General features: G+C 45.7%; 1 protein-coding gene and 1 long non-coding RNA gene across 6 annotated transcripts in view; one reads left to right on the forward strand and one right to left on the reverse strand.

Moving 5' to 3' along the window:
- LOC147012574 (astrotactin-2-like) overlaps nucleotides 1-16,461 on the forward strand; it is a 954,475-nt gene that overhangs the window by 257,757 nt on the left and 680,257 nt on the right. The gene's annotated exons all lie outside the window — the stretch shown is intronic.
- Nucleotides 785-16,461, reverse strand: part of LOC147012575 (uncharacterized) — a 42,288-nt gene continuing 26,611 nt past the window's right edge. The window contains exon 3 of the long non-coding RNA XR_015050998.1: nucleotides 785-3,042. This is a non-coding gene — a long non-coding RNA (uncharacterized LOC147012575). The remainder of the gene's footprint in view (nucleotides 3,043-16,461) is intronic.

The following is a 16,461-nucleotide window of genomic DNA, read 5'->3' on the forward strand; positions in this document are numbered from 1 at the left end:
GCTTTATCCAGATCTCACAAATTGCCTTCACCTCCAGGCTATCTGCAAATATGCCAAGTCACCCCATGCCTACCCGATATCAGTCTTTTGTAACACACTGTGGGATTCAATCTGGACCACATGGATCAACCATTCCCGCAATGAAACACGTGAACTTTGCATACATAATTAAGTTTTTTATCTGGTTCACACGAGTATTCTCATCACCCTCCACCAATAAGGTAAATGAAAATAAATGAATGAAAATCAATTTAAAGATTGAATTTCACCTACAATCAACAAATGAGCAATTTATATGAACACACATAGTAGTAATAATAATAACAACTAGAACTGCCACTTTATAACTGCTGGCAGTGATGACCGGGTACCCAGTCCGTCCGCCTTTGATACAACATGGGACTTTCTGCAGCTGACAGTCGCAAAGCTTCGCATTCATCGGGAAAGTGGTTCCAGAAAAAAACATTATTTAAGAGTGATACAAATCGAGGCCTGCTTCGATATGGTGTGGGACTGAAGAGCTACGGACCGGGCAGCACAAAGCGTTCAATTTCCTTATTACTGGCGAACAGATTCATATAATTAAATAATTCTGGCTGCCAAACCGTATGACCGATCAGGTTGAAATTTAAAACTTTTGTTTCTCATGTCGGCTAAATTACAATTGTGAAGTTTCATATATATAGACGCAGCGGTTCCTGAGTAAACATTAATTAATATTTATACTTCAATCCAAGATGGCGGCCAAACCATGTAACTTGTGATGTCATAATTTTCACCACGTGTGCAAACACGAGGGGAGATGATTAGTGCAAATTTTCGCTTCGCTAGGTTAAGCAGTTCCAGAGAAAACATCATTTCATATTTTTCTTAAAACCAACATGGCTGCCATACACTGGGCCCGATCCCATTCAAATTTCAAACGGTCATTCCGCATGACTGTTCCACCATAAAGCTGATGTTTCACATTTATTGATGCAGTAGTTCCAGAGTAAACATTAATTAATATTTTTCCTTCAATCCACTATGGCTGCCAAACGTTGCGTCGTACCTCAAAAGGGGGTGAGAACTTTTTATTCGTCATGGAGAGGCGGTCATAGTGGTGGAGTTTCGCCTGGATCTGTTCTGTCGTTTCAGAGAAAAAGACATTTAAAGATATTATTTTTAAATCCAAGATGGCTGACGAACCATGTGACCGATGACATCACAAATTTAGATTCTGCTTCCAACTCGGTATTGGAACACGTTTGTGAAGTTTCGTGTTAATCGGTAAACGTACGTTTTTCTATCCAATATGGCCGCCAAACCATGTGACTTGTGACGTCATAATTTTTACCACGCGTGCATACACAATGGTCGATGATAATTGCAAATTTTCGATTCGTTAGGTTAAGCGGTTCCAGAGAAAACATTATTTAATATATTTCTTCAATCCAACATGGCGGCCAAACCGTGTGACTTATCAATTCGAAATTAACAAACTTATATCGCCTACCTGTCCCGAATATAGTTCTGAAATCTCCCCTTCATCGGACCAGCGATTCTGGAGAAGATGTTTGAAAGTTTCAGGGTTTTTTCAAGATGGCCGCCAAACCATGTGACCGATCAAGAAGAAATTAACAAACTTGAGAAAGGCTCTCATGGGGAATATATCTGTGAAGTTTCGTCTTAATCTGTCTTGCCCTTCTGGAGAAGAAGATTTTAAAAATGTATTCATTTTCAATCCAAGATGGCTGCCGAACCTTGTGACCTATGATATCATAAATTTAAATTCTGCTTTCCATCGTCGACCCGAACAAGTATGTGAAGTTTCGTGTAAATCGTATAAGGTCTATTTTTCTATCCAAGATGGCCGCCAAACCATGTGACTTCTGAGGAAATTTTTTTTACCATGTATGCAGACTTGAGGGAGGAAGGCACTTGCAAATTTTTGCTTCGATGGCTTATGAAATTCCAGAGAAAACATTATTTAATATTTTCTTAAATCCAACATGGCGGCCAAACCATGTGACCTATCACTTCGAAATTAACAAACTTGCATCGCATACATGTCACGAATATAGTTCTGAAATCTCGCCTTCATTCGACCAGCGCTTCTGGATATGAAGATGTTTGAAGGTTTTAGGGTTTTTTCAAGATGGCCACCAAACCATGTGACCTGTCAACAAGAAATTAACAAACTTGAGAAAGGACCTCTTGGGGAATGTACCTGTAAAGTTTCACCTCAATCTGTCCAGCCCTTCTGGAGAAGAAGATTTAAAAAAAAAACACTAAAAAACAAGATGGCGGCCGAATTACCTCATCGATGACGTCAAAAAAAAACATTTTTCACGATGAATTTTGGCGTAGATGACGCTCAAAAAATTTCAGATTATTCCTATACGGCATTGTACTTGACGAATTTTCACCGGTATATCGCTTCACCTATGACATCACGAAAAATCACACGTGTTCCCCATAGGGAGTTTAGTAAAATGTATCAAACGAAAATTTTTTCCATTGCACGGTTTCCGAGATACAGATGTCCAAAGTTTATCACTTTTTTCAAGATGGCGCCCGTACCACGTGACCAATGACGTCATAATTATAACGTGATTGTGCTATCAAAAAAGATACATGCTACGGTGAAAAGTTCCTGTCGATCGGACTTAGTGTTCCAGAGAAAATGATTTTTAAAGCGAAAAAGGGTGCAAAATGCCGGCGTAACAATAATAAACAGAAGAAAAACAATAGGGTACCCTAATAATCATAATAAACCGACACACACACAAAATCAAAGATTCAGTTTGTCCGGCCATTTTACAACACGGCCTGAGCGAATAGTGGAAGGAACAGGCTCGTCGAGCTGTTCATCCAGCACAACAGTGTGGGGCAAAAAGGGGGGCAAAGGAAATGTTAACGTTGCATTCATCACCATTGTTGGTAGGAGAAGGGGAGGAAGTATCATTGTGTTCATCATCGTCCGAGTTTCCCATCTCTGGCTCGTACACATAGCCAGTGTGGTTGGCCAGCTTGTTTGAAGATTGGAGACGTCTGCGATTCCTGCGGAACAAACGGTTTCCTGCTTGGAGCATGTAGGACCGAGGGGATTCGTGTGTTTTTGTACGATTTCACCAGGTACCCATTTTATAGTGCCAGTAAGTTGTTCCATGCGGACTTGCCGACCCTGAAAAGATGGCCGCTCTCGTGCTACTCGATCATGATCGAACTTTTGCTTGGTCTTTTCCGTGTCAAAATGCCATTTAACCTCATGAAAGCTGTAGGGTTTTGGTACAAGTAAGCTGTGCTTTGTGGGCAGCTTGTTATGTGTCTTATACCCATCAACAGCCAAATCTTTATATATACCCTTATATCTTTATATGTTATGTGTCTTATACCCAAATCGAGGGCTGGAAGTAGTTTGGTTAATGCCGGAATCAAAACAGAACGATTTGAACTCTTTGGACACTAACAAGCATGCATTGCCGCTCATAAGACCCTCAGGTATACCACGTGTACTAAAGATGGATTTTCGAGCATCAATCATTGTGCAGCTTCTCATTTCCTAGAGCTCACACACCTCGATAAATTTCGAATAATAATCGACAACCAAAATGTATTGTTTTGACTCAACCCAGTCCACGGCAACCTGGTTGAATGGTAAATGTGGAATCTGTTGGTATGAGCGGTTCCAGAGGAAGCTTATTTTGGTAATCTGTACATGTAGTGCAGTTTCTCACTGCCTCTTCGATCTGTTGGTTCATTGTTGGCCAACAGAGCACTTCCCAAACATGCTGTTTGCACTTTACAATGCCAAGGTGAGAGCTGTGTATGATGGAGAGCAAGTGCAGATGGAGACTAGGTGGCATGACTCTACGCATACCTTTTATAGATAATTCCATCAGAGACACCTAACTCACTCTTTGAATCCCAGTATGTGGTCTCAATGGAATGGGCACTTTGTTTCGATACCTGGGCCATCCAGTGTGGATCACGTCCGACAGAAGTTGTAACTCTTGTCAAGTCTGTTCCTGCAGCTGGACATACCTCTCCTTGGTGATGGAGATGAAGTCTAACATGGAAACCTGCTCCAGATTGACTTCTTGTCCTGACAACTGGTGAGTCTGATAAGCACGAGATAGTGTATCTGGTAGCTGCATGTCTTTGCCACTTTGATGCACTACCTCGAGATCGTACCACTACAGAAGTAACAGCATCCTCTGCAGATGCATGGGAACAGACAGAAGAGGTTTTTTGGAAAATCTCTTGAAGTGGCTTGTGATCTGTAAATTCAGTCACTGTCTTGCCAAATTTGGAGCAGTCAAATTTCATACAGGCGTGGAGGAATGCAAGCATTTCTTTTTCAATCTGAGCATACCGTTATTCCACCTCTGAGAGGGATCACGAAGTGTATGTAACCGGCTTCCCCTCCTGCATTAAGACACCACCGAGACTGCTTTGCCTTGCATCCACATGGATCTCTACTGGTGCCTTCACATCATAGTATCTCAGTTCAGGCTGCTGATAGCAGAGATCCAATAGTTTATAGAAATTGCCAGTCAAAAATACTATCAGCTCTCAGTAAAGCTCGAAGTGGTGCATTGACTTCATTCAGTTGAGGAATAAGTTTCGCCAGGTAAGCAACAAATCCAAGAAAATGCTGCACGTCCTCTTTATTCCATGGAAGAAGGCATATTATGGAGGGCTTCAATTATTTCGGGGTCAGGCTTGAGTCCATCTGCAGTAAGTAGGTGCCCGACATACCGAACCTCCTTTTGGTGAACTTTGCATTTTTGCATGTTCAATTTGAGGTTGTTGGATGTAGCCCTCTCCTTGACCGACTTTAAAATGCTGTCCTGATGATCGCGATCTTGTCCTGCAATCAAGATATCGTCCATGATCGCTGTGGCTTCAATAATGCCATCCAACGTTTGATCTATTATACGCTGAAATATTTCTGGGGCACATTTCAATCCAAATGGTGGCTTCAGCAAACAAACAACCCATCGGTGTATTGAAGGTCGTCAGGTTTGATTTTTTCCTCATCCAGGAGAATCTGTAGAAACCCACTCTTTGCATCCAATACTGAGAATAAGTTGGCCTTTGGTATGTTGGAGACCACCTCTCCAACCGTCTTCATGGGATAATGCTCACGTTTATTGGCCTTGTTGAGATCTCGAGGATCCAAACATATTCTTAGCTTGCCATTGCAAACTGCAGCGATGATTGAGTTGACCCATTCAGTTGGCTCCTCCACCAGAGTTATGAAGCCGTTGTCTACCATCTTGTTCAATTCCTTGGTGATCCTAGGCATGAACGCAGCGGGTTGCTGATGTGCAGCATGCCCAACCCCATTGGCTCTTGGATGTATTTTGATTCAGTGGACCCCTGATAGGGTACCTGAAGTACCGATGATATCAGGAATACCTCATAGCTCTGGGGGAACTGATTCATCATCCACTGACTGAAACCCCGCCAGGGAACTCGGTCAAGCAATGTCTCATGTCCACCAGACAGCGGTCTCCTTGGGTTAATCTGAGGCGGTCCCTTCGGGTGGCTGCCTGGAATGTCCTATTTCTAAGAGAGGATAATCACCTGTCTCTGTTATCATCTGAGTTCAAGCATTTGGACATCGGTATTGCAGCACTCTCTGCGGTTCAGAGACCGGATTGCGGCGAGATCATGGTGCGTGGTTACTCTGATGGTTACCATGCCCAGGGAGTTGCTGTTACTGTGTCCAACAAGCTGATTCCAATGGTAATTGAGGTAACACCAGTCAATGAGCGTATTATGAGAAAGGATTCGTCACTCCTTGGGTGTCGTTTCTCTGGTCTCTGTATATGCTAAGACTGAGGCAAGTGATCTCACCGTGAAGGACGCATTCTCTGCCACACTCGAGTCTGTGGTTGATCAGTGCACCAGGCGAAATACTATTCTTGACTTGGGGGATTTCAATGCATTGACTGGAACTGATGGGGATGTTTATGAGACATGTGTTGATCTCCATGGGTCTGGAACTATGAACCAGAATAGCAATAAGTTCCTTGACTTTGCAAGAAGTCATGGATTTAGGGTGGCTGGTTCATGGTTTCAGCGCCCACAGGCTCTCCGTTGGACTTTGTATTCCAACGCTGATGGTGTAGCAAAGGAGATCAACCATGTGCTCATTGCTGGTCACTGGAGGATGAGGAGGATGATGCTGGTCACTGGAGGATGGTCTAGAACTGCAGGGTCCACCGGAGTGCTCAGTTCCTCAATACTGACCACAGGCTTGTTGTCGCATCTCTGAAGTTGCAGCTTAAATCTGGGAGAATGGTACCATCCCAGCCTGCACTGCATGTTCGCAAGCTCAAGGATCAGAGGGTAGCTAAGGAGGTAGCGAACAGGCTGAGTGGAGATTTGGGGGGCCTGGGTGCTTTGGGGAATCCTGAAGAGTTGTTGAGTACCTTTAAGCCTTCAAGACCATCGCCCTTGATGTTGCTGGTGGATGTCTTGGAACTCACTGAAGGGCGAAGAGGAATTTTGTCTCTCAAGGGACATTGGAGACCATTGACCAGGAGAGTCGCAGGGCCAGGCTGAATGGCAGAGCTCAGCTGTTCAGACAGCTGAGGCGTAAAACTGTACATGCGCTAAGGGTGGACAAGGAAGTGAGGAATCTGTGAGGGGGTAGAGCATCACCTGTGGTCAGGTGATTCTCATCCTGCTTCCAGGGGAATTTGTGCATTGCGTTCCTCCAATCCCGTTCATCAGTAGACTGCAGTTCGAGCGGAGGATGGTGTGCTCTTGACAGAGCAGTTCGAAGTGAAGGCCCGTTGGGCCAGTTACTTTGAACAGCTGCAGCAGACTGATCCACCAGCTGTCAAGTTGGATGTCAGGGGTTTTACTATCCCTATTGCTCACCCTCCAATCAACTGTGATCCACATTCGTTTGTGGAAACACAGGCTCCGGTGAACCTGTTGAAATGTGGTAAAGCTCCAGGGATCTGTGGTATCCATGCTGAACCTCTCAAGACTGGTGGAAATGCTGCACTCGTGTCATTGCACGCAGTTCTGTGCTCCGCCTGGAACACAGGCATAATCCCAGCTGACTGGAAGAGGGGCCTTCTTGTCCCTCTCTGGAAAGGGAATGGTGTTCGCCAGGACTGCAGCAACTACCGAGGGGTGACGCTGCTCTCAGTGCCGGGCAAGGTCTTTGTTCGGGTAATCCTTGATAGGGTTCACCACCATCTGCTTGAGCACCAGCGTCCAGAGCAGTCAGTCTTTACACCTGACGTCAACGATTGACCGTATCCCTGCTCTTCGGGTCCTCCCCGAACACAGATGAGAGTTTCGGCAAGGGCTGTTTGTAGCCTTTGTTGATCTTTGCAAAGCATTGCATTCAGTGAATCGGAATGCCCTCTGGAAGATTCTTGGTCTTGGGGGAGAAGGAGGAGAAGGGGGAGATTGGGATCATACTCTGTGCAGAGCGTTGGTGCTGCTTAAGCAGTCTCCTTGGCTATTTGGCACAATCCTGGACTGTTCGACATTCCGACACAGTATAACAGCATGATAGCACTCATTTTGCCGACCTCGGAAGGATGACTGGCCGAGTTACCCCCACCTGGTATTAATTCAACAGCTGAGTGGGATTTGAACTCAGGACCCTAGGATCCAAAGCCCACCACCCGAACCATTAAGCCAACACCAGGCATATGGTCTTTGGGGGGTGCCACCAAAACTGATCAATATGATGTCTGAACTATACTCTGTCATTGAGGGTGCTGTGTGATGTGGTGATACGATCTCGGACTTATTTCCAGTGTTATTGGAGTTCCTCAGGGGTCTGTACCGGACCCCACAATTTTCAGAGCTTGTATGGACTGGATTCTGGGGAGGATGTTGGAGAGATGAAGCAGCGGTGCATCGTTTGGGAATGTCAAGATCTCTGACCTTGATTTCACAGAATGTTGCAGTCATCTTCGCGAAGACTCTAGATATCCTTTTGGGAGCCCTCGAGGTGCTGAATGAGGAGTCGTAGCCACTTGGATTAGGCGTTTCCTGGGTCAAATCTAAGATCCATTTTTTCAATGACATCTTGTCTGTACCTGTTTGTGGTGAGGATGTTGATGTCAAGGAGAGATTCACTTACGTTGACAGTAATATTCATGTCTCTGCGGACTGTGAGTCAGAGGTCAATAGATGTCTGGTTTGGGCCTGGGAAGTCATGGATTCACTGGATCATGGGGTGTGGTGCTGCTGGTACATGTGCAGGAGGATGAAAGTCCAAGTCTTCAGGTCCTTGGTGTTTCCAGTCTTGCTCTATGGATGTGAGACTTGGACTCTGACCAGGGATCTGAGCCGGCGACTTAATTCCTTTGGTACCAGGTCTTTTTGGAGAATCCTAGGCTGTCACTGGTCGGGCTTTGTTTTCAATGAGCAGTTGCTGAGAGAGACTCAAATGAGATTTGTTTCCTGCATAGTCCATGAGTGCCAGCTTGCTGGTATCCTGTCTTGGAGTGGCGACCCATCCAGGATTGTGCGCAATGGCCCAGGAGACTGCTTTAGCAGCACAAATGCTCTGTACAGAGTATGGTCCCAACAGATGGATATATGGATATTCTGTGAACGTCAGCTTCGGTTGTATGGACATGTGGCTCGTTTTCCTGACGCTGATCCTGCTCACCAGATTCTCTCAGCGAGGGAGCTTCATGAGTGGAGAAGGCCAATGGTCTTGACCACGTGCCTCATGGTTGCAGAAAGTTGATCAGAATCTCAAGGAGATGGGGATGGGCCAAGCACCTGCCTGGGGGATGGCCAGATGGAGGCCCCTGGAGTTCCGGCAGAAAGTTGACAGAGTGATGCGCTGCTCCGGCACAGGCTCCCATACCTGACCTGACCTCACCTTGGTCCTCATGCTTGAGTCTTTGCTGTGAAATACACGAACCAGCAGAGGAAACCTACAGGAACAGCTGATTTTATTCTGAAATAATTAGTCACTAAAATTTAACACCCGTGGAGGCCAATTAACTCGGTGTGTGATTTTGAAGGTGATTGGTTACACCGGAGCTAATTTACAATTGCTGTTATAATGGGGGTGGACACTTATCCTACCAAGATATTCTTGTTTTGTATTTGTAATTAATTTTCTGAAATCTGTAGAATTTGTTTTTTCTCTATGAAGCTGTGGGTTATGATGTGTAAATGAACGTGGAAAAAAAACAAAAACATCTGATGCAATTTAATTCCAGGCCGTGCAGCAACAAAATGTGAAAACACTGCTCAAGAATATGCACACAATGTAAGCCCTTTGTTGTTTTATACATCGTCCAGCTTCCTCCACAGCCGCCAAGCATTCACAAGTAGCCCATACCTGAATGATAATTCCAATGCGACACACCCCCATCAGCCAGGTTTACCTTGTGTGGCTTTCCTTGGGTGCTTTCCACAGCCTTCTTTGTGATCGTGGGGTAGGGGATTAATTATGTACAGTGTGACCCCCCAAAAAACAACCCACTTTTTATAAAATATCTTCTGTCTTACCAGTGACCTCTTGGTGTTTAAGGTGATTTCTTTTTTTTTTTTAAATAAAATGTCGAGGCTCGAATGAGAGCGAACACACAGAACATACAAAAAAGGGAGCAGCAGATAAGAGGGGTTGGAGGGGGAAGGATAAAACAGTGGGGAACAGAGACATTAGGAGATCTGTGGAAGGGAGAGGGATGGGCGGAGAACACGGGGTATACAAGGTGGACATTACAGGGACTTTTAGGAAAGAAAGCAGAGAATTTGAAGGAGGTGGGTTTGGGGTGGATTAACGGAGGTAGAAAAGATCGAGGATTTGGATGGGGGAAGATAAGAGGTGGTGGTGAACAGCTGTTTTGAAGGCTTGGAGCGAAGAATGGGATTGAACAGAGTGAGCGAGTTTACTGCAAAGGCGGGGAAAAAGAGGAATGAAAGAGTGAAGTTGAGCAGTGATTCTTGAATTTGGTAGTTTTACCAGAAGGGGATTGCTTGCGGACCTTAAAAGCCCTGCGGAAATGTGGGGGGTACATATTGCAGAAAAATTTGGGGGACGGGGTGGAGGATACTGGAGAGGAGACGGTGAAAGACAATGACCACCAATCTGCCTGTGGTGAGAGAGTGAGAGGCCCAAAGACTCAGCCTCATCCGGGGAGATACCAGTGATCCTCTATGCCTTGGTTTCCACATTGTGAAGCTGAGAAAGGTGAGAAGTGGGTGCAGTACTCCATCAGGCTGCAGACAAAAGCTGTGTATGTGATCAGGAGCTCAGGTGTGCCAAGGAAGGACTTTGCATGATGGCAGATGCTGAGACAGCGACTGGCTTTGGAGGCCAGCTTGGAAATGTGGCTTTCCCAGAAAAGATCATGGCAGATAGTGAGATCCAGAAGCTTGAATGAAAGGACTTCTTCAAGAGGATTGTTGAGAAAGTATATGGGGGGAAGAGGGGGGGGGGTAGTTACAAGATGGTCCTTTTGGAAAGACATCATGAAAGTGTGAGATTTGTCAGGATTGAAAGTCATGTTCCACGTGTTTCACCAGTTTGTGATTTTATCCAGATCTGCAGAGACTGCTTGCTGCTTGCCGTTCTGAGGGATTACAGATGGTATGGCAGAGGGTGGAGTTATCAGCAAATAAATAGAGGTTTTTCCAGAGAGTCAGAGAGCTCATTGATGAAAACCACAAAAAGAACAGGGCCCAAAACGCTGCCTTGGGGAACTCCAGCCTGGACAGAAAGAGGGGATGAGAAAACTCCATTTAGGGCCACACGTTGGCTGTGACAGGAGAGGAAGTCTGCAAGCCATGAGTGGAGATTGCTTTGGATACCATAGGAAGAGAGTTTGGTGAGCAGGACAGGGTGCCAGACCATACCAAAAGCACACGATATGTCTTGGGATATGGCTCTGATTTCATGTCCGTCATTGAGGGCCTCCATCCATTGTTGGGAGAGCAGAAGTAGCATATCCAGGGTAGAGTGACCTGGTCTGAAACCAAATTGATGATCGGAAAATCAGGCCTTTGGAGAAGAGGAAGGATTTCATGTCTGAAGCGATGATGGATTCCATAACCTTGCTGATGATTGGGAGATGGCTGATTGGTCTGTAGTTGCAGGAATCTGTTTTTGCACCTTTTTATGCAGGGTGGTAATGTTTGCTGATTTCCAAGCAGATGGCAGATGAGAGGGTGAATATAACATAGAGAGGGTGAGCAAGAGCAGAAAAGCAGGTGTTTTTTAGGGCACATGGGCTGATGCTGTCTGGACCGGTTTCAGAATCTGAGTCGACATTTGACAGCAACCTCTCCACATTGTTGGGAGAAAAGGACATGGACTTCAGGAGCAGCTGGGTTATGACTGGGTAAGCTGGATGCAGAAAGCAATGGGTTTAGGACCCAATATTTAGAAGCAAACATGGAGTTGAGGTATTCAGCCTTTTCATGTGCAGTGAAATGCAGGAAGAGGGGATCACCTGTGTGGCCATTTGAGGTAAGGGAGGGGATGGAGGGAGAACCTACACTGGAAACAGACTTATCGAGACACCACCAGGATTTGGAGGAGGGAGACAGGTTTGAGAGTTCAGACTTGAGATGAGAAAGATGTTGCTTCCTTGCTCTCCTGATGGTAGACGTACGCTTGTTCCGAGCTTTGTGGAAGGAACTGAGATTGCCTTCAGTTGGATTTGCCTTCCATGGGGCGAAGGCAAGTTGTTTCAGGACAACTGCCTCGCCACAGGCTTCATTGTACCATGGGCGGGAGGAAGGGTAGGACAACTGAAGACGAGATGGGATAAATCTTTGCATGAGAGAGAGCAAGTTTCTTTGAAAGAATTCCCAGGATGAGTTGATGTTGGAGAAAGTAGAGATGGGAAACCAGTCTAGAAGTTTTATGGTTACTTGAAGACTCTGCCAGTCAGCCTGAGTGAAATGCCAGACTCGATGTTGTTGAGGTGGTTCTCAAATTGAAGATTGAAGAAGAGTGAACTGCAGGATAGATGATAAAAGTTGGCGACAATGCTTCACTCGTTAAAATGCCATGGACAATTTGGCAAAATATGTATCCTGTGGAGATTTTTTCTGAAAATGGACTCTTACAAGAAGACTCAAATCGAGTTTAAACCTGAGGTTGGAATTTGCACTGTGACCGACAAGTCACAGATATTTTCCTGGTTCAAAAAGTTCAGATCAAAAGGCACTGTCGCATGTCTCAACAGCAAAAGTGTTGGAGGACCAACCACATTTGGGACATCCTTTAAGATGTAAGGTCTTCTGAGAACCTTGACCTTGTTCATGATTCAGTGGGCAGAGATCCTAAGAAATCTCTCAGGCATCAGAGTCAAGAGCTTGGAATTTCATGTGAATCGGTGAGCAGAATTCTCATCCATGATGTGAAACTGTTTCCATGCAGAATTCATATTAAACACAAATTGTTTGCAGCCCATTTGCATAAAAGTGTGATGATCTGTCAGTGGTTTTCAGACAAGATTGAAGAAAAGCCTAACTTCCTTGATAATGTCTGGTTTTCTGATGAGGCCCATTTTTTTCTTTGTGGGCATGTCAACTCCAAAAACTGCGTGTACTGGGGCTCAACATGACCATCCCCGATCGAGTTCTCGAGCAAGTAAGTCAGTTCTTGAGCGACTCATGAAAATGCACCTTCCTGGGTCACAACCTGTAAACCTGAAATCTTCAGCCCTATCTGGTTTGCGGACGACACAGGAATGGCATTGACTGTCAATATGAAACGATGCATCCACGTTATTGGGAAGTTTGGGGGTGCCCAAGGCAGTCACAGAGTTTTTTTTGAGAGGGTATTAACAATGGTTTCAACAGGGTGGAGCCATTCCCCACACTTCAAATGATTTCATTCACTAACGATTCACTCTCTCTCTCAATCAAGTGCAGCCTGTGGCTGCTGGTTGCATCATTGGTTGGGATGCGACAATGCCGCTGATGCCGTGTCCCCCTTACCAGTACACTGGTACTCATTTTGCTGACCTCGGAAGGATGACAGGCTTAGGCAACCTCCTGGTGTATATTAATTCAGCAGCCAACGGGGCTTCAACTCAGGACCCTAGGATCCCAAGCCGCCACCCTAACCACTTGGCTAACACCAGGCTTTGATGATTCACTGAACTGGCTTAACATGCACTTTGGTGACAAAGTCATCAGTTGAAGACTTGCTCTTGAATGGACCCCACACTCACCAGATCTGTCATGCCAGATTTCTATATTTTGGACTTTCTGAAGGACAATGTCTATCTGAGGATGAAGGACAATGTCTATCTGAAGATGGGTAATGTCTATCTGAAGGACAACGTCTATCTGATGATGAAGGTGACAATCCATTGAATAATTCAAAGCAACATTTATCGATAAAATTTGCTTTATTCCTCCAGTGGAATGCGTTGGAGTGATCAACCACTTCGCCTGTCAAATCCAAGTGTGCTTGCAGCGCTGTGGCAAACATTTGAAGCCACATGCACAGTCGGACCTGGCCTTTTCATCGTAATCTGTGCCAAACATTGTGCCATTTTACTGATCAATGATGATTTTATATTAAATAGTATGGGTTCTGTTTTTTGGGGGTCAGCCTGTATAAATCCTAGCCACCTGGGACACGTGATTGGGTGAGACCTGATTGGTTGTTCCCTCCAATTACGGGTGAGATACTTATCGGATAATTGCTGTTGCCATTGCACATGGTATATGCTTGGGAGCCTCAAGTGCGTTTATGTTTGTGCCATAGCTGATGATTTGTCAATAAGTGAAGCCTGTTGCTGGCTTCATGGTTAAGGTGGCTGGCTTAATCTTAGGGTCTTGAGCTTGAGCCCCTATCGGATGTTGAATTACCACCAGGAGGGGCCCGCAGAAAATGATGCAACTAGCAGCTACAGCCTGCACACGATAGCTAACGAGACAGTACGTGATGAAACCAGTCCTGCAGCAAACATTGGGAGTTAACTCCTCCGCAACAGCGAGCTTTGTGTCGATGCACAGGAGGTGAGGATTTGCTGAAGGTCAAGTTTATCTATTTTCATGTGTTGATGCCGTTTATTTTTAATTGTTCACTTAGTTTATGCATTACTCCCATCGAAGTTACATGGTCACTTTCTGTGTTTCCTGATGAAAATATTTTGATGCATTTCTTTGATTCTGTTTCTTGTCGATACAAATTTAATTGTTGATTATATAGTTAAGAATATATAGTTATAGAATATATCAAGAATATATATATAGAATAGAATATATATAGAATTATATATAGAATATATCAAGAATATATAGTTAAGGCTCGTCAAAGGGTGAGAACATTGAAAGGATCAGGATGAAAGAGAAGAAAAGGAACAGTGGAAAGGAGGGGGATGGTGGGGGTGGGGGGGGACACCAACAGCATCAGGGCACAACAGAACTAAAGGAAGAGTAGAGAGAGAAGGAGGGAGGACACCTACAGTGGGGTTGATGGTCAAAATGGAGGGAGACATTGACAAATAATTGGTGTGGGGAGGAATGAGGTGTTGGGGAGGAAGAATGGTCAGGAAGGTCAGGTATGGGAGCATGCGCCGGAGGAGCGCATCGCTGATCCACTTTCCCCCGAACTCTAGTGGTCTCCGTCTGGCCATCCTCCAGGCAAATGCCTGACACATCCCCATCACCTTGAGATGCCGATCAACCTGCTGCAATGGTGAGGCACGTGGTCAGCACATTGGCCTTCTCTACTTACGAGGCTCCCTCGCTGAGCGAATCTGGTGAGCAGGATCAGCGTCAGGAAAATGAGCCACATGTCCATACAGCCGCAGCTGTTGCTTACAAACTGTGCAGGAAACAAATCTCATTTGATTCTCTCAGCAATTGTTTGTTGGACACAAAGTCTGACCAGCAATGGCCAAGGATTCTCCGAAGAGACCTGGTACCGAAGGACTTAAGTCTCCATATCATATCCCTGCTCAGAGTCCAAGTCTCACATCCGTAGAGCAAGACTGGAAGAACCAAGTACCTGAAGACTCAGACTTTCGTCGTACTGCAGAGGAACCGACAGCACCACACCCCATGATCCAGTGAATCCATGACTCTCCAGCCCCAATCCAGACGTCTATTGACCTCTGGCTCAGAGCCAGCAGAGGCATGAATATCACTGCCAAGGTAAGTGAATCTCTCCTGACCTCAACATCCTCACCCCAAACAAGTATAGACAAGACAGGAACCTCCAAGATGTCAATGAAAGCCTGGATCCTAGTTTTGACCCAGGAAACATGTAATCTCAGCAGCTCTTACTCCTCATTCAGCACCTCGAGGGTCCCCAAAAGAATATCCAGTCTCCGCAAAAATGACTGCATCATCTGCGAAATCAAGGTCAGAGATCTTAACATTCCCAAACGATGCACCACAGCTTGATCTCTCTGACATCCTCCCCAGAATTCAGTCCGTACAAGCGCTGAAAAGTGTGGGGGGCCAGTACACACACCTGATGAACTCCAGTAGCAACGGGAAATAAGTTGGAGATGGTATCACCACTTTTCACAGCACTCTCAGTACCAGAGTATAGTTCAGACATCAGATTGATCAGTTTTGGTGGCACCCGACAAAGACCAAGAATCCTCCAGAGGGCATCCCGATTCAATGAATCAAACATTTTACAGAGATCAACATAAGCTGTAAGTGGCCACTGCCGAAGCTCTCATCTGCATTCGGTGAGGACCCGAAGGGCAAGGATACGGTCAATCACTGACCTCTTCGGTGTAAAGCCTGACTGCTCTGGGCGCTGGTGCTCAAGTTGATGGTGGTGAACCCCATCACAAATTATCCGAGCAAAGACCTTGCCCGGCACTGAGAGCAGCGTCACCCCTCTGTAGTTGTTGCAGTGTTGGCGGTCACCCTTCCCCTTCCAGAGAGGGACAACACGGCCCCTCTTCCAGTCAGTGGGGTGATGCCTGTGTTCCAGGCAGAGCACAGAACTGCATGCAACGACATGAGTACAGCAATAACACCAGCCTTGAGAAATTCAGCATGGATGCCACAGAGCTCAGGTGCTTTACCTCATTTCAACCAGTTCACCGCAGCCTGTGTTTCCACAAATGAAGGTGGATCACAGTTGATTGGAGGGTCAGCAATAGGGATGGTAACACCCCAACATCCAACTCTACAGCTGGTGGATCAGCCTGGTACAGCCACTCAAAGGAACCAGCCCAGCGGGCCTTCATCTTGGACTCCTTTGTCAAGAGCCCACCACCCTCCACTCTATCTGCAGTGTCCCGAGGGATGGGCTTTGAGGAACGCAATGTGTGAATTCCCCTGTAAGCAGGATGAATCACTTAACCACAGCTGATGATCTATCCCCTCACAGATTCCTCGCACATAAGCCTCCTTGTCCAACCTCAGCGCACGTACAGTTTTACACCTCAACTCCCTGAACCACTCGGCTTTGCCATTAGGACTGGCGCTGCCACTCTGGGCAATGGTAGCCAGTGTCCATTGAGAGACAAAGTTCCT

The sequence above is a fragment of the Eptatretus burgeri genome, chromosome 14, assembly GCF_056783735.1.
Source record: "Eptatretus burgeri isolate ZD-2024b chromosome 14, Ebu_testis_v1, whole genome shotgun sequence".
In the NCBI taxonomy this organism is placed as follows: Eukaryota; Metazoa; Chordata; class Myxini; order Myxiniformes; family Myxinidae; genus Eptatretus; species Eptatretus burgeri.